Raw genomic sequence first — 24,156 nt, forward strand, 5'->3', positions numbered from 1 at the left:
GCAGAACAGGTGTCACAAGCCTGTTTTTGTGGATCATCTCTTGGACATCAAGAAGGAATTAATAGGATGTAAATCTATCACCAATTTCCTAGGAGAAAGTAATAATGAAGTATGCAATTACTATAGAATAAACCTACACGGAATTGCAATAGAAGAGAATATTTGCAGCTCAGGGTTGAGCTATGGGGTCCTTGGTGTTCTCTGATCTTGATTGTTTTCCTGCAGTTGTTTCATTACCCAACTAGGTAACATTATCAATGCTAGAAGGGAGTGGAGTTTGTTCTATCAGTGTTGGTGGGAATGTTCTTGGTGGTCCTTTCGTTAGGCTGTTGTTTACACCAAGATTAAAACTAGACCAACAATCAAACAAACAGAATATCCCAATCAAGGAACTACCAACTCTGACAAACAAGCTAACAGTAAACAATAGCCTACTCAAGCAACCACCAAGAAGAAGAAAAATAACACTTCCAACCAACACTAGCCAAGCCACTTGTATATAAACAGAGAGCAAACCCTACTCCCTTTTAGCACTGACAATGTTATCTAGTTTTGCAGTATTCTGGAAAATTAAATTGGCAATTCTTAGCTACCGCGGTGCAGTGATTAGAGTGCAGTACTGCAGGCTACTTCTGCTGACTGCTGACTGCGTGCAGTTCAGCAGTTCAAATCCCACCAGGCTCAAGGTTGACTCAGCCTTCCGCCCTTCCGAGGTGAATAAAATGAGGACCCAGATTGTTGGGGGGCAACATGCTGACTCTGTAAACTGCTTAGAGAGGGGTGTAAAGCACTGTAAAGCAGTGTAGAAGTCTAAATGCTATTGCTATCTAAGCTGTGGTGGCTCAGTGGTTAGAATGCATAATTGCAGGCTAGTTCTGCCAACTGCCATCAGTTCGATCCTGACTCGCTCAAGGTTGACTCAGCCTTCCAGCCTTCCAGCCTTCCAAGAGCAGTAAAATGAGGACCCAAATTGTTGGGGCAATATGCTGACTCTGTAAACTGCTTAGGGAGGGCTGTAAAGCACTGTAAAGCAGTGTAGAAGTCTTGGTGCTAATGCTATTGCTACTCTTCTAATGCTACTACCATGCCTCTGATATCTGACAAAAGAGAGGACTGTGAACATCACGTAACTGAGATTTTTAAAAAGGTGCTATTCCTTTCAGGAATGTCCTTCAGACCAACTTCTTCAGGGATCAGTAACTCCTCCTCTGAAATTGTCCAACCCAGTCCTGTGGAATTAACTAGACTAGAGGGAAGGAATGCTTCTTGAAAAACAGAAGTTGTTACGAGTAAAATATGCATCTTAAATTGGGAATATCTAAGAGTAGGCAAATGAACCTTGGAAGGAATGATAGGATCCCAAGGCTTAAAAGAATCACACTTTAGGTGGCTCATGCAGTATTTTTTTAATATTGTTTGGATCCACCCCAGGATTCCATTTGGGGCAGGGCTTGGCCTCAAGTGTTTCTCTGGAATTCTCCCAGCCTTCAGAATTTTAGGATGGAAACAAGGTAAAGAGGAAATTAGTTTTTAGTTATATTATCTGCTAATTAAATATCAATTATATATCACTCCAGGCAGATTACACTTTGCATAAAATGAATTTTCCTTGTAGGGCATTGTTGTCTCATGCCCAGAGCACTGAAAAAAAATTAAATTTGAGAATTAACAAAATTAGCAGGTTGCTTTTGTGAATGTGTTTCCTTAAGTCTATTATCGGTTAACAAACAATTGTGCTGTTTGGCATTTATGGAGAAAACACGAATATAATCCTGTTCCTGTCAAAAGGACGCAGTCTGTCTTGAAAAGAAAAAGAAAGAAAGCAATTCCTTGCAAAAGAAAAAGAAAAAGCATTAGCAAGACACCTTGATTATTTTTTGTTAATTTTGAAATTTTGAATTGTAGGTATGGTGGCTTTTTCTGACACTTGGTTGAGCAGGAAAGCCTGGAGCACAAGAACGTGAGAAGAATATCAGTGCAAGAACTCAGAATGTTACCAAATGAACACAGGAATGTTAAAGAGAAAAAGACACAGCGCATTTGCTGTGCTAACACTATGCAGTCCTTTGGGTATTCGTCATAATAACTGGATGTGTTTTTCCATTCATGCTTTTCCATTCACTTTCTACAGATCAAAGCGACAATCTAAGATATTCACTAGAGGGCAGCAAAGAGACAGAGGTACTATAATCCCAACTCTTTGCTGCCATTCAGTGGTCACTCATAGCTTCACAACCAATGTATAATGACCCTAGGGTGGGGATGTCAAACTCATGGCCCACGGGCCAGATGCATCACACGCTGGCGACATCCATGCTCGGTTTAGTGAAGGGAAAAAAGTTGCGATATGTCATGTGATGCCACCATGACAGTTTGACACCCCTGCCTAGTGGGGCCCCTTTTATAAATGTATCCTATGTCAGTATATTTTTTCCACTGTTTTTGTCCACTGGAGTTAATAGTCCACACCAAAACAACTCTCGAGATGATATATGATGCATATGATATAAATTTGCTACTAATAAAAGAGAGTATTTTTAGCCCAGGACTGAACTGTGCGGTCCTTGGTGCTCTCTCAAACTGGTTCTTTTCTTGCAGACATTTCATTACCTGACTAGGTAACATGATCGGTGCTAGATGATGAGTACTTTGACATTGATGATGTCAGTTCAGTAATGAAACATCTGCAAGGAAACAACCAAGCTCAGAATGCACTAAGGACCCTAACAGGTAATTTGCATTCCTGTCTTGAATGAAAAGTGTATCAGCTCCTCTTTTCAAACCAGAATTTTAACTGAAAAATGTAAAACTTAGTCATTTGCCCAAGCTCTCTCTTAATGCACCTATTTATTTACTCGATATTATTATTTAATTAATTGTTGGTTATAAGTTTCTACTTTATTTTTATTTGCCTAACAGCTGAATGATTCACTTAACAATTGCAGTGATTTGTTTCCAAAATGTGGCACAAATGTTCATAAAATTTGACATGACGCACTTAACAACTATCATGTGTTGCGTGCTTTCAGTCCTCTCAATTCTGTTGTAATCTTGTCAGGTAAGAACAATGCAGCTTTGAATGTATGTTTTTTCTTAAAATGATTGTCAGGACCACGTGGAACATATGTAATTTTACTAGAAGAAAAATCAGGTTTTGTGTGCCCATGAGAGGGGGCAAATAAATATTTTCTTGACTGCCTGTTGTCATCTGTTTAATTTCTTAATAGGCTGGCAGAGATAAAGACAGGTTTCTTGCCAAACGAAGATGAGACTTAACCCCACCTTATTTCTGTCCTCTGTGCTTATGTTTTTGCTGCTCATTTTTGTAAGTATTGGGTGAGAAAAAGGTGAACATTCCAAGGGTTTTGATAAATACGAGCTTTTTGTAAAAGGCAGAGGAGGGGAATGCAGCCTTTGGTGCATTAGGTTTTTTTTTAAGTCTGTTTACATTATTTCCTTGTACCCTCACAACCTCCCATGCTGTTGAATTCAGGAACTGAATGTCACAAGCAGTCTGCACTTCATGGACATTTTCTTTACAAGGACTCTTCAGTTTACAATCATTCTTTTAGCAACTATTTGAAGTTCCAAAGGCACTGGGAAAAAAAAAAAAGGATTTACAGCGGAGTGGTTTTCAGAGTCATCATCTTGCCCCAAACAATCTGGGTCCTCATTTTATCGACCTCGGAAGGATGGAAGGCTGAATCAACCTTCAGCTGGTGAGAATCGAACTGCTGGCAATCTGCAGTCAGCAGAAGTAGCCTGCAGTGCTGCATTTTAACCACTGCATCACCACAGCTCGGGGTTGAATAATTAATCTAATATACTGGAGAATATTTATGGCTCAGGGATGAAATAGGGGTCCCTGCTACTCTCTGAATTTTGTTTTCTTGCAGACATTTCATTACTGTCATGCCCCTGGTAGACACTGACTCTGAGGAAGAGGAGGAACAGACGGCAGGGAGTGGAATTGTGGCTCTGGAAGTTGTGGAGGAGGCTGGGGAAGGGCAGAGGCCAGCTGAGCAGTCAGAGGAGGACCCAGGCCCACCCCCTCTCCATCCTAGGGCATGCAGGGAGGAGAGGATAAGGGAGAGACGTGGTCTACTGGGGAGGAGAGGGCCTTGATCCTCTTCATGGTCTCCAGCTGTGACAACTGGATAAGAGGATGGACATGTGTACAGGCAAGTCCTGGAAACAAAGTGTGGAAATATCTCTAGTTTATTGTTCCTCTCTGAGTTTGGCATCCTTCCCAGTGTGTGTTCTGATATCTGTGAATGTCTTCAAGCCTTTATCTTGCCTGGTTTGTGGGTTTTTTTTACTCTTTATAATTTAAACGGCATTTCCTCCTTCTTGTAACTGGGAGGTTTTTTTTCTCTCCAGTTAAGGATATTTGTAGCTTGGAAGCAAAGTGAAGGAATAAAAGGTGCGTCACCTGTTTTTTGTGACTGTGTTTATTTTGTATCCCACCCTGGGTCATCACAATTACCCAAACTAAGTAACATTATTAGTGCTAATGATGAAAATACCTTGTTTGGGTAATGAAACGTCCACAAGAAAATAAGCAAGCTCAGAGATCACCAAGGACCCCTCAAGCCAAGAGCTACCCATATACAGAAATGCATTCACAAATGTTATTTCATTACTTTGACGAAAACATATCTATTTCTTCCTCTTGGTTTCATTTCAAGAATTATGTCTCTTAGTGCGCTGGTTGTCTCTTCGTTGGGAAAAACGTTTCTGCTCTAAAGTGCTGATCTCACAGCAAGCCAAATGAAGTACGGTCTCACAATTATCACTCACAATTTGGAATAACATTCTTGAGTTTTATTAACCGTATGTGGAAAGAGCTCACGAAGCAGCCTGCTTTGCTTGTGAAAAAAAATATGAGAACACAATTGGGAAAGAGTATTCTTGGATAATAAATGAGATGCAAAATAAAGATACTTGGTGTGGTTCTTTCCTGTGCCAATAATAGCTTTGCAATAACACTTTGCAATTTAACTAGTGTCTCCCAGACAGGCCTTTTAAAAATGCTTTGCAAATACTAATTAATTCAAGTTTATAACATCACAGTAATTGTTGAAGCAGGTGAATATATTAAACAACTGAATAGAGGCCTTTATGCTGGGTAAATTGAAAGATCTGATAACTGATCTTCCTGAAATATGATAGAGACAAGAAGCACTGCAGAAATGAGTGGCATTAAAACATGAAATGTCTAATTTTTGCCTTATTTTAACCTCCCTCTTGGGAGTCTTTCCAAACCTGTCCTCATTCTGCAGAAACATATTTACTTTTAATTGATATGAGAATGCAAGGTATTGCACAGTGGCTGATATAATGTTCAGTCTGTATAATATGAATATCAGGCACCGAAATCAGACAGATAAAAAAGACTTCATCTTAAAAGATTTATTACTTTGTCACGTGATGAGATTCCCTGGTTTAGATTGTCATTTGAAAACGTTGGCTCTAATATCCTGAAATGAATTCATCCAAATTAAGGACTGTACAAATTCACAGAGGAAATACTTTTCAGGGAATATTAGCCATGGCAGTACTATTTTTACATTTAAGACCAGTGCAACGTATATAAAATGTAGCTAGGGAGAAACATTTTCGTATTTCCATTCATTTTGCTTTCAGTTCAGCAGGGTTGGAATCATTAAATTAGTTCATTCATTTTGTTGGGGGTCCCCCGACCTTTCTGATTGCATTTAGGAAATCAAGATTTCTGCATGGAACTGTTGTGCTCTCTATCCACATGTTGTGAAATTTGCAGACTTTCCATTAGTCCTCAAAATTTATCAGAACAAGATGAGAAATTTACTGGTTCTCTCTTTCAGAGCCACGGAGATGCCAGCCTCCAGACAGAAGGGATAATTGGTTCTGGTTTCATAGGGAAATTAAAACTAATTTGAAATTATGAATCACTTTACATTTATTTAGGTTGAATTCCTGTATGACAATAAACCATTGAATGGCAGTCACTGGCTGATTTCTTTTTCTTTTTTCCTTTTAATGATTCATCACTCCTTACCTTCTAGTTATTACCAAAATAACAAGGCATGAAATATCATCTCTTGCCTGTTGACTATTCTGACCTTGAGCTGACCATGGAAGGAAATTAAATACTGGATTAGATAAATTTCTGATCTGATCTAACATACCAGTTTTTATGATCATACCCAAGAAAGCAGTTGACCTCATGGAAACAGGGAAAAATACCATGATCTGTTAGCCAGAGGTAAACAGATATAAGTGGGGATGATATAAATAGTGAATAATGCATGCATGCTTTGCTCCATTTGCATCCATGCGCTTGGTGACTCTCTGTGCTTAGTGTGGATGTTATATATTCTTTGGATAGAGCTATCAGTAAATCAAGAAAAATTGTCCATGGTGTATCAACATTTTTATTCCATCAGTAAATCACAGCCAAGTTGAAACTCCTAGGGTTATGGAAAGGTTTGATGGTGTTTATCCATTTGCATTTCGGTGAAACAATATGAAGGTAAGGCTGGCATTCAACAGGTCCTCTGAGTCAGTGTGTTGGGAGGCAAAGTAGTTCAGTTAGTCCCTTGTTGTAGTACCACAGTGAAGAACAGTGTTTAAGGCAAAAAGAAACACATTACCCAAGTCTTTTTGCAGGTGCAAGGTGGGCTACCCCAAAGGCTGTGATGGAAACAGCTTCTGGAGGCTAGACAGGAATCTTAAACAATCGGGATCAGGCTGAAGGGCAGGTGGGAAAGAAATGTAAGTTGTCTGGGTGTTGAACCAATCAAATAAATATGATTGGTGGGCCAGCCAAGTTTAGGTCAACTGTAGTTTGAATTTATTTGAACAACAGTAGCACAGTAACAAAAGAGAGAATGATATTGATAACCAAACTTTGCATATTCTAAAAATACAGAGAGTTCTCCCTTGTCACTTAGCCAGTCTCTGATGATAAAGAGCAAGAAAGGAGGATCTACGCCTTCGGCTATTAACAATTGGCCATGTTGAGGGAGACTGTTATGAATAGGTGTTCAGCAACCACTTTTCCTCTTCCTTTTCTCCATCTTTCCATTCCCCCTTGCAGCAAATGTAGTAGATTTAGAACCCCTTTCTTTCTTTCTTTCTTTCTTTCTTTCTTTCTTTTTCTTTCTTTCTTTCTTTCTTTCTTTCTTTCTTTCTTTCTTTCTTTCTTTCTTTCTTTCTTTCTTTCTTCTCTTTCTTCTCTTCTTTCTTTCTGTCTTTCTCTTTCTTTCTTTCTCTCTCTTCTCTTTCTTTCTCTTTCTATCTATCTCTTCTCTTTCTCTCTCTTTCTGTCCTCTCTCTCTCTTTTTCCTTTCTCTTTTTCTCTTTCTCATGTCCTTTCTTTCTTTCTTTCTCTTTTTTCTTTCCTTCTTTCCTTTTTTTCTTCTTCTGTCTCTCTTCTCTCTCTCTCTCTCTCTCTCTCTCTCTCTCTCTCTCTCTCTTTCTTTGGCCTATTTTGAACTCACAGTTAGTTAGATATATTGCTAGGACAAGTGTGCCCAATAACTTTGTGGATAGTATTCAAAGGCATCTGGATGGTTTTGTAAAACATGCTGTTATCTTCGAACCTTTGACACCCAAAGCAATTATTCCATCTGTTGTATTAGGCCAACCCCATCTCAGAGCTATGGAGAAGAGTTTGTAAGCATTATTATTTGAATTTAACATCCCCTCGCCACATGGAGTGAAGACAAAATCCATTTCTAACACCCCCTTTCCCCTTCAATTAGCCCCAATAGAGTTGTTGGTAAATGTTGGTGAGTTGATAGCGATCCGTAGAACTTGCATAATTTCTGCCTATAAGTTGCCCTGTCAATCTTGTGCATTTCACAAGTAGGCTTGTCTCATTTTTTCAGAATATGATCAGTTGTCTCCAATTAAGAGCTGAAAGCCACTTGTCTGCATGTGTTGCATAATATCATTCATTATGTAGATATGGGCTGATTAGTCAAAGAAAACATTTAGCAGATAGAGAATCGAGATAGGAATCTCTTCTTGCCCAAAGCTGATAAATAGCTTGATTTGAAATGGAATTGCAGCTTCTGGGAAGCATTCTTTTTTTTAAAAAAAAAACAGGACTCCAAGTGAACTGAAGCTTCCTATTGCAAAGTATGTGCCTCTATTATGCTTGTTTGTTTGTTTCCAGGCAGGAATAGATCCTTCCATGTGTAATAAAATTATTAAAAAAAAAACAGAGAGAAAAGAGAGGGAGAGAGGTGTTCTAATGAGAAACAAGATGAGTCCTGGGATTAGTTTGGATTTAGTCTGTTGCTAATGGCAAAGACGTTTGGCTTCTGGCCACACATTCACCTAGAAAACACAGAGCTAATTGGAAAAGCACCTGTGATAAGGTGTAACTCACCACCTGCACTTTACTGAAATAAAATAAGCCTCCATAATTGAGTACATTACAGATCAGGCTTGTGAAATCACCTCCAGGCACTGACTTAAAAATTATTCTTCTTCTAAATAAGACTACTGATTTCCAGCTCATCTCTTTTTTTTTTTTTTCATACGCTGCTGAAGAAACACATATGTCTTACAACCATATGTTTAAGGACCATTCAAAGTTACAAAGGCACTGGAAAAGTGGCCCATTTTTCACACTTACAACCATTGTAGCGTCTCCACCATCACGGGATCAAAATTCAGGCACTTGGCAACCGACTTGTATTTATGACGGTGGCAGCGTTCCAAGGTCAGGTGATTCCCCCTTTTTGCAACCTTCTGACAGGTAAAAATGGGGAAGCCAGATTCCTTTCAGAACCGTGTTACTAAACTTAAGAACTGCGGTGATTCACTTAATGGGATTGACTTGGGGCAAGGAAGGTTGTAACATGGAGAAAAAACTCACTGAACAACTGTCTCATTTAACAACAGAAGTTTTGGACTCAATTGTGGTCGTGAGTCAAGGACTAACCTGCACAGTTCCAGAAGTACTTGTTTGTTTGCTTGTTTGCTTGTTTATTTGGTGGTTCTCAGCTCACGGTATTTGCACCCTATGGGAGGTTCAGAAATAGTCTAAGTAGGAAGGATTCAACTAAGCCATTCAAATCTTTATGTCTTTAAAATGTCTTGGAAAGGACAACCATAATAAAAAAAATCCCTTTAAAAAATGTAATGATGTCCTAAATAAGAGATAGGCTTTGGGATCCAGTCATTGGACAGAATAGTCAGTGGGAGTTAAGATATTAAAGTAGGAGAACATATTGTTTTTCTTATAGTTCCTAGAAAGAGAACTTAAGTTCTCCAAGATACTCAAGACTTCTAGCAGTCCTTGATATTTTGAATTGCTAGATATGTACTTCAGTAATTACTAAGAGCCATAATTTTACCTGATTTCTGTAGCTTAACATTCCTCACCCGGTGTTCCTCAAATACATACGATGAGTTCAACTATCAGATAGTGACGGAGTTGAGATAAAATACAATTCAGAGGTTCTAGCTACAGATACCTGCAAGTGAGGGAGCTTTAAACAGAACCAATATTTTACTGGAGTTAATGCAAAGGTCAATTGAACAGCTCTTCAGATACAATTACTGGTAACCAACACTCTCAAAATTGTTGCTTAAACCAGTTGAGCACGCAACAACATCAATTAAAATTTGCCACCCCTGATTAAATCTGACTCTTGCTGACTCATCAGTTGATGCTTCCATTGAATTAAACTCATTAAAACAAAGTCCTTACATAGAACAATAGTAATAATCACCTCCTGCTTAACCATCATTAAAGAAGTAAGTTGTTTGCCCCATGCAGGTTTAGGATTGTGTCAATCTGCTTTGGAACCTGTCTCACTGACTGACATCAGTTCAATAGAATCAGAAGATCAGCCTTTGGATACAGCTCAGCTTACCTTTCTGGGAAGGCAAATGTTCTAAACATTACTCTTGAGACAATTCCTTGTCTTCGCTCAAACCAGCTCAGTCAAGTCTTTGGGAGCTTGATTGAGCTTGTAGCACTAACCTGAGTCAAACATTTGTGTGCCAGTCACTTCTTGTAGACACTTGTCTCTTTGGGGATTCACCCACTGGCTGATAAAATCACAAGCAGACCCCTGAAATCAAGAGATGTCACTAAATTTGTCTAGTTTGTGAGTCTGCCAAAGAATGATGATTTGCCGTAATGCAAGCAGACACTTGGTTTGCAACCCATCTCATGGTTATCACTTGCTCAACTCACAAGGGGCATGTAACTAATCTATTCCTCCTGCTTGTGCTGTCACATATCAAGATGATATTGCTGTACTACTGATTCCTTCTTGCTGTTCAGATATGTGGTTGATGGTAGTAACAGCAGAACCACATCTGCAACTGAAGACATTCTATTGTATGTACACTGAGATCAACTCTTACATAAAGGCTAAGTAAGACTTGATAGTCACATAGAATTCCTCTTCTAACTGGACTGGAGAAAGGATTCAAGTCTTTAAAAAAAGAATCATCTAACAGATACCATAAGTCATCCTCAGTCTGCAGCTTCCTCACTCCCAAGTTGTCCTCTCATATTCCATCTACTTTTGTCCAACTTGCAAGGAAGTCTCAAAGGTGCCTTTTCTGGAGGCAACTGGACTTTTTTGGGGGTGGTTTGAAGACATTTCACTTCTCATCCAAGAAGTTTCTTCAGCTCTGACTGGATGGTGGGAAATGGAAGGATTTATGCTCCTTGCAGACAGCTGGTCATTTGCATTCTTTTAGCGGGTCATTAAGATAAACCTGGAGGTTTATCTGTATCTTCAGGGTCACTTGTGTGGTGCAAATGGGTGTAGAGCCTTCTTGGAACTGTTGAAAGGGATGTGTTGCTGATTGGAGATAGATGATGTCATATTGAATTACGCCGTCTTCGGTCTGATTTAAGCATGGTATATAAAATCATACATTGCAATGTCCTACCTGTCAATGAATACTTCAGCTTCAACCATAACAACACAAGAGCACACAATAGATACAAACTCAAAGTTAACCGCACAAAACTTGATTGCAGGAAATACAACTTCAGCAATAGAGTGGTCAATGTCTGGAATACTCTACCCGACTCTGTAGTTTCTTCCCCAAACCCCAAAAACTTTAACCTTAGACTGTCTACTATTGACCTCACCCCTTTCCTAAGAGGTCTGTAGGGGACGTGCATAAGCGCACCAACGTGCCTACCATCCCTGTCCTATTGTTTCTCTTATTCTTCTTTTATTTTTCTTATATGTACCCATTTCATGTATTCACAACTATGTATACATTTATACTTATTATCTTGTAAACAATTGGCAAATCAAATAAATAAATAAATAAATATTCCTCCCCTTCTGTTGAGAGAAGGCTGTTCAATTTTGACCTAGATGGCTTCTTTGACCCCTCTTTCAAACCAGCGGTCCTCTCTGTCCAGAATATGGACTTTGTTGTCTTCAGAAGAGTGGCCTGTGTCTTTTAAATGCAGATGGTCTGCTGAATCTAATCCTGATGTGCTTGTTCTCCTGTGCAATCTAATGAAGGAAGGCATTTGTTTTGTCTTAGGGAGAAGGGGTGACAAGTGAGTAGATTTTTAAGAAGAAGGGATGGAGTGAGACAAGATGAGATCCCTTATTTTTTCCACGACTCCTCTGCACTTCTTCAGATTGTGACCTGGTAAGGGTGACCAAAAAAAGGCCTACAGATCTCTTACAGCAGGGATGGAAACACTGAGCGATCCATAGTTAATTTAATAAACTAAGCAGAACCATTGAGATGTAGGACATCAAGAGACATTTTGCCTATGGAGAAGAAGGCCATTTATGGCTACTAGTTGCAGGTTGATATAGCAATAGCAATGGCACTTAGACTTATATACTGCTTCACAGTGCTTTACAGACTTCTCTAAGCTGTTTTACAGAGTCAGCATCTTGCCCCCAACAATCTAGATCTCATTTTACCGATCTCGGAAGGATGGAAGGCTGAGTCAACCTTGAACCTGATGAGATTTGAACTGCCAGAGCACTACTAGGCTGCAGTGTCTGGGACATAAACAGGTAATTGCCTTGTGCCCTGCTTTATCTGGGATCAAGATGCCAGGCAGAATAAAATGTTGGTCTGATCCAGTGGTGGGATCCAAATTTTTTTACTACAGGCTCTGTGGGCATGGCTTGGTGGGCATGGCAGGGGAAGGATACTGTAAAATCTCCAGTCAAAGGTGGTATTTGCTGGTTCTCCGAACTATTCAAAATTTCCGCTACTGGTTCTCCAGAACTGGTCAGAACCTGCTGAATGCCACCTCTGGTCTGATCCACCAGAACTTCTAAAACAAGGGTGAGAAAGTTGTGCTCCTCCTTAATTCTACTTCAGAGCAGTAATGCAATATGACAGAATGCTCTCGATTGTCCCTCTATAGCAAGTGGTTGTGGTAGTTATAGTTACATGCATTTGGTTCCATTCCCTTGTAAAACAAATCGCTAATCTTTGCACAGAAAGTCACCTAAATGAGAAGGAGAAGATTGAGCATCAATTAGCAGATTGTAAGCAGATACAAAGAGGGATGATATTTATAAGCATATTGATATAATTAACAGAACTATAAATAAGCTATTAAAAAGAAATTTAGTTAAAATTATTTTGTTACACTATCATTACTGTTATTAGTATATAAGTTAATGTTTCTGTTTGGTTTTTTTTTCTTTTGCCTTTCAATGATATGCCCTGACAATACACTGTATTCGAAATGTTTATGAATAAAAAATAAAACATATACTAAAAAAAAAAAAGCAGATTGTAATTAATTATGATGCTCGAGGATTTAAAAGCCGGTCTCCAAAGGGTGGGAGCCAAACTGGAATATCAGGAACTCCTTTGTCAAATGGCTAACATCTGAACCTGTTTCAGATACTGACTTGACAAAAAAAACCGATGTTGAAGGGAAAAGATGCCGTCTGACACCCAGGCCACATGTGGCCCCAGTGAGCATGGGCAATACATTGCCATGGGGTGGGCATCAGACCGGAGGCTATGGATCCCGCGCATTTACTCTGGAGGGAGAAGGAAAACACAGCACCCCAAAACCAGGGAATTGATTCCCAAGATCAGCCTTTTCTTAGGTGATCTTCTCCACTGATCTTCAGGAAAGGAAGGTTAGGTTTGCAAGAGCTCTTTGCAAAGCCCACTGGATCAAACTCTATCTCTGTAAGGGTCATGCAGGAAAACAATAGCCTAGAACCCGAATGTAGAGAGAACAGAAGTTCCTTTAATTAGACAGATTAATAAGGTGCTTAGCTAGCACTGTCTGTTTCTTCAGGGGGGAAGGAGGGGCTGTAATTATTAGGCAAATAAAATATCTCCTAGGTGATATTTATTACGTTGCCTGTTGAAAGATATGAAAGACAAAGTCAGCGTTGTCCTTTTGACCCCTCTGGGAAGACATGTAGATGAACCACGTGTGTGTGTGTGTGTGTGTGTGTGTGTGTGTGTGGTTGTGTGTCTGTGTCTGTGTGAGAGTGTGTGTGTGGTTGTGGTTGCGTATGTGTGGTTGTGTAGGGGTAGGAGTAGATATGTAGATAAACAACATACGTGTGTGTGAGAGAGCGTGAGTGTGTGTGTGTGGTTGTGTATGTGAAGGGATAGATATGTAGGCAAACAACACATGTGTGTGAGTGTTTGAGTGTGATTGTGTATATGTGGTTGTGTATGTGTAGGGATAGATATGTAGATAAACAACACATGTGGGTTTGAGTGTGTGAGTGTGGTTGTGTATGTATAAGGGTAGATATAGACAAACAACATGTGTGTGAGTGTGTGTGTGTGTGTGGTTGTCTATGTGTGGTAGTCTCTGTGTAGGTGTAGATATGTAGACAAACAACATGTGTGTGTCTGTGTGAGTGTGTGTAAGATATCTATCTTTGAGATATATTTTTATTCACAAATTATCAAATGTGTGTGTACATGAATAATAGCCAAACACCCGTGCATATACAGGCACACCCTTACACATACACAACCACATACACACACACACACACCACACACTTTTAAAGAAGTTGGCGGAGTCTGAATTGTTAGTCTGCTTTCATCAAGCTATGATTAAGGGACATGAAAACAATGGAACTAGAGAGACGGAAAAACAAATCAAATATGTGTCCAGCTTAGTTTTCTTGTATTTTCCCCCCTAAACTTCCATTGGTTTTGTTGCTTCTGTGAAAATATTTTGTAAAGCACTTTTTAAAAAATAATTACAGGTTTCAATTCAGCATAAAAGCGTGTGTAACTTCAACTGCCGCATTCTCACAACATGTCCAAGAATGGTCAAGTCTAACTTCACCCAGATTTTGCATGTATGTGCGAGTGGGTGAATGTTTTGCAATCTCAGCTTGGTTTTTTTAGTTTAGGATTCTGAACCTAGAAAAATTACTCAGTGATGAATTCAGGAACAAAGCTAATCACGATGCAATGTATGATACTCTTTAATTGGGAGTAAAACTCTACATCGATGCTATAATTTTTATGATTGTTCCTTATTGTTATAAAATGTTTTAGTGTTTTAATTGTAATATATGTTTTGTAAGATGCCCTGAGGCATTGACTGAGATGGGCAGCTATAGAAAGTATATAAATAAATAAATAACACAGATATCTTTTTTGTGCCTTTCCTGCCCCACTTTAATGTTTTTAGTGTTTTAATGGCTTTCTAATGGTTTTAGTAATTTTTTAATCCAGTTATAGGGCAGATTAAAACCATAGCAGAAACCAAGAAGCTAACCAACAAATAAATAAGGACCATTTTCACACAACAGAGCCAGTTTTGCTGTAGGGTTAGGAAGCACCTGGCAGGATCCAGGAGACTGTGAATTCCAGTCCTACGTTAGTCATGAAGCCAGCTGGATTATTTTGGACCAGTCACCCTTTCAGCCCTAGGAAGAAGAAGGGCAGAGCAAACTTCTTTCAAAAACCTCACCAAGAAAACCAGGACTGAAGAAGTGACCTGAAGGCACAAAATAAAACAAAACATCAAAGAGTTAAAAATAAAAAATTGTCCACAAATTGAGCTGACTTTCTAGTGACCACATACACAGATCCATGGAGTTTCCTGGCAATGATATAGAAATTGTCTTCTTCACAATCTGGGAGTATTTAAAGGTCTCCCATCTGATTCTATCCAGGTCTGACCTAACTTAAATTTGATCTTCTTCTTCTTCTTCTTCTTCTTCTTCTTCTTCTTCTTCTTCTTCTTCTTCTTCTTCTTCTTCTTCTTCTTCTTCTTCTTCTTCTTCTTCTTCTTCTTCTTCTTCTTCTTCTTCTTCTTCTTCTTCTTTTTCTTTTTCTTTTTCTTTTTCTTTTTCTTTCTTTTTCTTTTTCTTTTTCTTTTTCTTTTTCTTTTTCTGGTTCCTCTTCCCCCTTCCTCTTCCCCTCCCCCTCCCCTTCCTCCTCCTCCTCCACCACTACCACCTCCACCTCCCCCTTCTTCTTCACCATTTCCTCCTCCTCCTCCTCCTTCTCCACCTTCTTCTTTGCCATCGCCTTCTCCTTCCTCTTCCTTCTCCTCTTCACCTTCCTCCTAACTGCTTTTACTGGGGTTTGTATCACTCTCCTGTAAGCCCCTGAGAAATAGATAAATAGATAAATTAGGCTGCTGAATATAGCAAATGAATTGCTCTCATTGGCAACCTTCCATCAGAGGAGTAATGCAAACTGGCATATTAAGGACCTTGAACCAGACACTTGTCCCCACTATAAGAAAACAATACATCAATACCGCAATATTTTTCCACTCCTCTGCCTAACTGCTTTGAACATTTTTTCCACGATTATATTTTAAGTTGACCTCACAGCCAAGAATGTTATCAAAACATGAGCTTGGATTACTGAAGTGATTATCTTGCCACGTAATGAGTGACATATATTTTAATCCTCCTTTCCCCCTTCTTCAGGGTTTTGGGGTGTTTCTGCAGACAGCAATTCAATAAATAATTAATGCAGTCTAATCTTTTGGATGTTTTCCATGCTGTAAAAAAAAACAATCTCTAAAATAAATAATATTAATTGGTCTTCAATCATCAATCTTTCAGCCACCCAATATTATTCCCATTGCTCATACATGTCTTAATCTTTCTCTTGCCCCCGGTGCAAAGGTATCAGTGAATTGATGTTATATGCTGCCATGTTAAAATGCAATGACACCAATGTTTCCCACATTATATAAAGGCACTTATCTCTATGGGAATTATCTGAGATAAGCAATCTTCAACAAGGTTTCATCTAGAAGCTTTCACTGTCTTTGATATCAAACCGAATATTGGTTATATTTCTATGCTGTGTTGCATGAAACAACCAGGTAGATCCCAAGGTCTAGATTCAGGCACCAAGATTGACATGGTATTGTCAACTCAGAAGTGAACCTGGCTGAAGCCATCTTTTGCTGCCTCATAGTTGCCACGAACTCTGAAAGGGGGAGGGGAGGGGGAAGGACATGGCCCAGCTAACCGCCAAAACAGAAAGTTTTCCTGTGGGAACCCAGTCACCATAACAGGTGGCTGTTGAAGGAGGAGAGGAGTGGCCAAGCAGGCTGCCAGCTATATTCATTGGACAATGTGACTGGTGATATTTGGGAGGGGAGATTTTTGCTCTTTTAATTAGGTGAAAACCACGGGAACTCTAAGAGTTGGTTTTCAACAGCTGTACTGACATGATGTGTCCAATAAACTTGTCCTTTGAGGAATCTACCTGCCTCGGAGTTATGCTTTCAATGGGTGCATTACTCAGAACGCTGACAGGTATCTGGTGTATTGGAGGAAACACTGCCATTGAATCAACTTTAGTCTCTCTCTATTTGCAAAAATAAGTCTGGCTGTTTGATTGCTTCAGGTACCACCATCCAGATTTAATCTACGGAAGTAATAGGAAGGTCAATTTTTGTATTCCTCCAGCTCCTGCAAAAACACCCTTCAACGTTATCTGTTGGGGAGACCATGTCAATGCCCTTGTCAGATCTAAGAGACATTCTTGAACTTCTTGGGAAAACAAAGATACTTGGTGTCAACCAAGACAAAACAATCTCATTGTTTGCTTTCTATTCAAATAACCAACCAACCCAATGCACAACAATCATCTCATAAACAACATAATATGCTAAGCCTTCTAGGTCAGGGGTGTCAGATTCGTGGCCCACGGGCTGGATGCCTCACACATTGGCCACGCTCATCCCCATTTTAGCGAAGGGGGGGAAAGTTGTGATACGTGATGTGATGACAATGTGACACCACGGGTTTGACACCCCTGTTCTAGATCATCATCTAATGCTTTCCATAACAGGAGATGATAAACTCTGTGTGCTGAGCTCCTTTTGATTTATTCCTGGAGATCTCAAGAAAAATGAACAGAAATTGGAAGGGTGCGAGGAGACCATATGTCCTAACTAAAGTCTTCCATAGAAATACGTTATTGTTCTCCCAAACAATTGATTCACCACTGAATCTGTAATTCCCCAACAGTTATTCTTAACTCATTTCTCATTGGCATGACTTAATGGTAACAATAGCATTCTGATTGAAAAAAGTTCCATTAGAAGAATTGTCTTGTCTTGTCTAGCTTATCATTTCATCTTATCTTCTTTGAACCAAAATATGGGATGTCATCGAGTTTGTTGACTAGCAAAAAGAGCAGTGCATAAAAAAGACAGGATCTTCTCAAATTCTCCTTAATCACTTCATTGCTAAATACACACATACATAAAAAATAAAAGTTAATCTAGCCTTTGAAAAAGATTCTAAAGGAAATACTCCAGTGGTGGGATTCAAATAATTTAACAACCGGTTCTCTGCCCTAATGATTTCTTCCAACAACCAGTTCTCCAAACTGCTCAGGAAGTTAACAATCAGTTTGGCTGATTCCCACCACTGAAATAATCTTTCATCAGGCCGAATGGGAGCTGGTAGGAAACGAGGCAGAATAAATTATCTGACCACAAGTATTATAAATAAAAACAATGTAAAGCAAGAATGATTATATGCAATAGCCAAATATAGAAAAAAGAGAATAAAGCAAAATTAAAGAATACAGTATTTGGGTATCAAAGTAATTAAATGGGACATGGGCAAAAGTAAAACACAAGATTGAGAAGCATCTCCTCTGCTTACCTCTCGTGTTATTTCCAATCTCTGAATGTCTATGGAGATTCTCGGTCATCCAGGTCGCAGTTGTCTCAAAGGTTCTTTTTTTCAAAAGGCAACTGGATTGTTTTTTCCTTGTGGAAGATGTTTCGCTTCTCATCCAAGAAGCTTCATTGGTCCTTCATCAGAACCGATGAAGCTTCTTAGATGAGATGCAAAACACCTTCCTTAAGGAAAAAAAAACACCATCCAGTTGCCTTTTGAAAATAAAAGCACCTTTGAGACACAGTCTATGAAGAAAGTTTTCTAGTCCAGTAGAGTCATTCTTTCAGTGGCAAGTAGTTTTGGGTAAGGTCAGGCTTTCTTTAACGTTGGCCAACTGGCATTTTTTTAAAATATCTTTCAAGATATAGACTTGAATACTTGTATTCGGGAACAGAAGAGCTGGCAGTAAACTCGATTCAAAGCTGGCCATGTTTGCTTCATAAATCTAGTTCTAATGGCAGCCAAGCCATCTTGCGTAGTTCTTGGTTTCTGGAGAAGGAACCACTTGCTGTAACTTGATGCCCTCCGGGGGTTTTTCCATTAACCACAATTCCCAGGAAGTATGACAGGGAAACGTCCTGCCGTGGATATACCATCATTATTTATTTGTTCAGTGAGATGCTCAATTAGACAGCATTCAGGAGAATTAACAAGTGCCATCTTCACTCTCTGATCTGCCTTAAGGGGCCAGCAAGCACAAGCGTTTTCCCCACTGAAAACCTGCACTTAATTAACTTTGGCATGAGCTACCTCCTGAGCAAATTCCTCTCTTTTGATTCATAATTCAGTTGTCATTCCTAGCAGGCACCATTTTGCACAGGATGGCCCTAAGAGCTCAGATAAATGGGAAAATGATGGTTTTGCTTAACACAGATGCCCTCTGAGCTTCTTGAGTTTCAAACGAGCCTTCGCAATGGAAGCACCCTTTCATTATCTCTTTTTTCCTTTCTCCCTTCTCACAAACTTCTTCTTCCTGTTGCGGTTGTCAGTTCTTCGTCTTCAGTTAGGTTGTTAAGACATTAGCCAGTTCCATTTTGCATATCCAGTGTAGCATCTTTTCCGCGGTCATTTTTGAGTCCACTTTATGTTTCTAATGCTTTTAAAAATAAATTTTAATGTTTCTTTTAAAATAATTTTTATTGTTTTCCCAGCTTCTTTAATGATTTTTGTTGTCTTTCTGATTACTTTCTGGGCCTTGATAATTTTGTAAGCCACCCAGAGTAATAGAGGTGAGGTGGGTGGCTATGTTAATTGAACAAACAGGTAAGCAACCAGCTATTATTGTTTCCCAATACTCCATAGATCAGGAAGTTGAAATAGATTACTGTAAAGATCCCTTTTAGCGCTTCTCATTTTATGATCAAAGGACCATTGCTGCTGTTAGATCATGTTTCTGCAGCACAATTTCATAAATCAGTTTTTCAACTTTCTGTTCCTTTCTTCCACTTTTTTTCTGACACAGGTTTGACAGATGTTGCTTCTTCACATGAATAGTGTCAGAAGCAACTCAAAGAAAGGAAGCGATATAAGGAATGAAAAAGGAGAACACTGAGAAATTAAGATGTTCTTATTTTCAATCTTCTTTCTTTTTAATCTAAATATCCCAAAAATAAACATTTGAAAGGCCCAGAGGGTGTCCAGTTTTGGTATTAGGTCCTCAAAACCTAGTTAGGTTAGAGTGTGTGAATATGTGTGTACAATCATAGATTTCAAATCATGTTGTGACATTGCTTGGCAGTTATCAAGAGACCAGGTAGAAAGAATAGATGTCATAATTATCAGCCATTCAGCTGCATCTGAACCTTAGTCACTCTCCATGCCCCTCTGTCCCGCATCACTTTCTTCAGCTCTGCCATGGTCATCCCAGTGTCATTCTTTATAGTGGCCAGCCATCGGGCACCAGGGTAGTCCCTTCTCCTTTTTCTGCTGATCACACCCAGCGTGATTGACTTTTTGAGTGAGTTGGCTCTCATAACATGACAAAAGTATGACAGCCTCTGTTTGGCAATCTTGGTTGAATGATATTTTTGGTGAGATTCAGTCTAGGACTTCTTTGCCTGTGATTTTGGAGAAAGGCCTGGTGTCCTACCCCAGTTGTCCTCGCCAAAATCTTTATGGATCAAAGAGTAGGCAAACAATGACAATAGTCTCCTTTGCAAAGACAATAGTCTCTTTGCTTGTATTTATGACAATTTAAAGAAGAATCTTATAAGAAAAAATAAATATCTCCCAGAGATAATACTTACAAGATTGAACAGGCAAAAATAACACTCAGACCCCCTGATATGAGTGACAAAAAGACCTTAAGGTCATGGGGCAAATTGCTCAGCAAAAAAAAAAAAAAAAAAATGTATTGGCCCTGTGAAGGGAGGAAAGTTGTGTTCCATGTTTTTCCATTAGAAAATTTACCAAAAATAAAAATTGCCAATTTTATAAATGTTATAAATGCTAGCTGGGGAATTCTGGGAGTTGAAATCCATAGGGTTTAAAAGCTGCCCAGGTTGGAAACCTCTGATCTAGAACATCTGGGGACACCAGGTTGAAAAGGGCCTCTCTCAAGTTTATGGTTTATGGTTCCTTGGCCTCTCTCAAGTTTATGCGCAGACTTAGTGTGGAAAGAGGAGGAAACCTACCAGTCACAGCCGAAACAAGCTGATGAGGTTATCGCAGTGCAATGATACTGTGACTGAGAAGAGAATGTGGCCTTGGGTAGATTTGATTTTTTTTTTTAGTGCGTTTGGCAATTGAATTATTTTTATGACTGTCTTGTTTTCTGCTGACATTCCTTAAACAGAAGGGTAATCCAGGCACCTACTTATGCCACTTAAATTAATTACCTGGCCTGGAAGCGACTACTTGATTTGCAGTGATGACAGCCCAAAGTTTAGGACTGGAGCAGATAATAAAGATTTGCAGCACATCAAGCCCATTGTGCTTAAGGAGTAATGCTGCCAAGGCAAGTGGGATGGAGTCTTAATTTTAGGTGCAAACTGGTTACCATAAGGAGCAACAGAGCCAAGTCAATAGTCAGACATACTGTAGTTAGAAGCACTCTGTTCCTTCTGAAAGGTGAGATGGTTTCAGGATGCAGATCAGGATCCTTGGGAGTTTGCTTTGAAAGAAATCACTAAGGTGACTTTATTTTTATTTATTCATTTGTTTGTTTTATCCTGTCTTTATTACTTAAGTAACTCAAGCCAGCAAACGTACTACTTCCTCCTCCTGCTCCTCCTATTACAAGCACCTTGGAAGATGGATTGGGCTGAGAGAGAGCATGACTGGTCAAAGTCAAGCAGCCAGAGTTCATGCCTAAGGCGGGATTAGAACTCATCGTCTCCTGGTGATTGGCCCAAAGTCACCCAGCCACCTAAGGTGGGATTAGAACTCACAGTCTTCTGATTTCTAGCCTGGTGCCTTACCACTAGACCAAACTAATTTTATATAGTTATAATGAACATAAGTAGTTAGCTGTTATGATCTGTACCGACCGTCAATATTACTAGAACTGAAAAAATAAAAATAAAAATTAAGGGAGGCTTCAATGAAACCATGGCCCAACATATTTTAGTGGAGATAATCCTTGGTTACATAAAAATAATGATCTATGAAAGGGTTTACTGTATTAGACTTTTGTAATAGAAATGGACACAATTTCCTGTTCATCCTGCTACATGTTTATATTAAATGTGCACATACAGAAGTCTTTTAGTCACTGATTACTGAGCATTACTCACCAGAATCTCAGGAAATGAATACACTTTCTGGTTTACACCCTCAGCCCTCAAAGGAGCTCTTCATTTAAATCTAAACAGAGCAATTATCTATTGTTCAACAAATACCACTGAAATACTTAGCCCATTAAGATTGGTTAGGTAAGACACTTTCCCATCCTGGTTACAGAAGAATTAGTCACCGATAGGTGTAGACGAATAATCATTTGTGGTTGGAGAGACAATGGAGCATCTGCCAGACAAAGGGTGTCGTTTTTTTCTCGACCCGGTTCTCAAATCCCTTGGTGGGTTGCCACAAGCCGGCTCTGACAGCAGCTTTCGTAAGTGGAAAAGGGATCTCGCACAACTGGAAGTGCGTGTGGAAAGGGAAAGGATTAAGTGCTTCAGTCAAAGCACTCTCTGCCTTTGGATGACAAAGGCACCACTGATACAAAAACAGAGGGTTTACAATGGCATTCTTCTTCCTTCTAGCATGGGGTAGCTCAATTACAAGCAATTTAATACACTATATTTGCAGATAGATTAGGGGTGTCCAACCTTAGTAACTTTAAGACCTGTGGACTTCAATTCCCAGAATTCCCCAGCCAGCCATAAGTCCACAGGTTTTAAAGTTGCCAAGGTTGGACGCCCCTGAAGTAGATCTGTTTGGCTGGTCTTCCAAGGTCATTCCCACATACTATTACAGTAGCTTTCTTTATAGAGTCCCCCTTTTAACCACATCAGTTATGTTATGGACCACTCTGTATAGAGGTGCTCCAGTTTTGCTTTTGTTGTCCTATCAGTTGGTGTTGGCAGTAGGTAAAGAATAGAATAGAATAGAATAGAATAGAATAGAATAGAATAGAATAGAATAGAATAGAATAGAATAGAATAGAATAGAATAGAATAGAATAGAATAGAATAGAATAGAATAGAATAGAATAGAATAGAATAGAATAGAATAACAGAGTTGGAAGGGACCTTGGAGGTCTTCAAGTCCAACCCTCTGCTTAGGCAAGAAATCCTACACACTTCAGACAAATGGTTATCCAACATCTTTTTAAAACTTCCAGTGTTGGATCATTCACAACTTCTGGAGCAAGTTGTTCCACTGATTAATTGTTCTGTCAGGAAATTTCTCTTTAGTTCCAAGTTGTTTCTCTCCTTGATTAGTTTCCACCCATTGTTTCTTGTCCTGCCCTCAAGTGGTTTGGAGAATAGCTTGACCCCCTCTTCTTTGTGGCAATCCCTGAGATATTGGAAGACTGCTATCATGTCTCCCCCTAGTCCTTCTTTTCATTAAACTAGACATATTCTGTTTCTGCAACCATTTTTCATATGTTTTACTCTCCGACCCCCTAATCTCTGCACTTTCTAGAGTCTCAACATCTTTTTACATCGTGGCGACCAAAACTGGATGCAGAATTCCAAGTGTGGTCTTGCCAAGGCATTATAAAATGGAACTAACACTTCACGTGATCTTGGATGGTTGTCATAAAGGAGAAATTGGGAAACTTCAGACTTGAGACTTATATTTTGAAGTTTTCTTAGATAACTAGAGAACTTCCAACTAGGTCCTCTAGTAATCTAAGATTTCTACTGGATGGAAGTGCAAAAAAGTGGGTCAGGAGCATGGATGCATATTCAGAGTGAAGGGACAGTTTGCCTTGGGAGTTAAGCTCAACCCCAGAGATTAGTTTAGTTTAGTTTAGTTTAGTTTAGTTTAGTTTAGTTTAGTTTAGTTTACTTTACTTTACTTTACTTTACTTTACTTTACTTTACTTTACTTTACTTTACTTTACTTTACTTTACTTTACTTTATTGTCATTTCACCTCGCACAACGAAATCAAACACCATCTTCAGTGCACATCATGACCATAAAAATAAACACAAACACACATCCTTCACACTCCACACATTGAACTGAAAACCCCCAACACCGCACCAACACTGCACTATACAGTAGAATTCAAAAGAGCTACTGCCCTGGGATAGAAGCTGTTTTTCAGCCTATTTGTCCTTGTTTTTATTATTCTGTACTGTTTGCCAGATGTTAATAGTTCAAAAAAAAAAAAGAGTTCCCAGGCTGAGATGGATCTTTGAGAATGTTTTGAATTTTCTTAAGTTCGTGGGAGCTATAAAGCTCTTCCAAAGAGGGGAGAGGGCAACCAATGATCTTCTGGGCAATGACATTAACCTTCCGGAGTGCCATCCTATCTGCCCCTGTGCAATTGGCAAACCCTACAGAGGTGCAGTAAGTTAAGATGCTTTCTATGGTGCAGCGGTAGAAGGTCACCAGCAGTTTTTCATTCAGTTGTTGTTT

The 24,156-nt window shown here is 39.3% G+C and overlaps 1 long non-coding RNA gene across 1 annotated transcript; it reads left to right on the forward strand.

Moving 5' to 3' along the window:
* The first annotated feature begins 12,280 nt into the window (after window positions 1–12,280).
* LOC148130049 (uncharacterized) lies at window positions 12,281–14,490 on the forward strand. Its single transcript, XR_015750325.1, has 3 exons — window positions 12,281–12,500; window positions 12,865–13,076; window positions 14,211–14,490. It is a non-coding gene; the product is annotated as an uncharacterized LOC148130049 (long non-coding RNA).
* The last annotated feature ends 9,666 nt before the right edge of the window (window positions 14,491–24,156 follow it).

This window comes from Notechis scutatus, chromosome 7 (assembly GCF_049901735.1).
Source record: "Notechis scutatus isolate UNSWTSFEM ecotype Mainland chromosome 7, rNotScu1.2, whole genome shotgun sequence".
Taxonomy (NCBI): Eukaryota; Metazoa; Chordata; class Lepidosauria; order Squamata; family Elapidae; genus Notechis; species Notechis scutatus.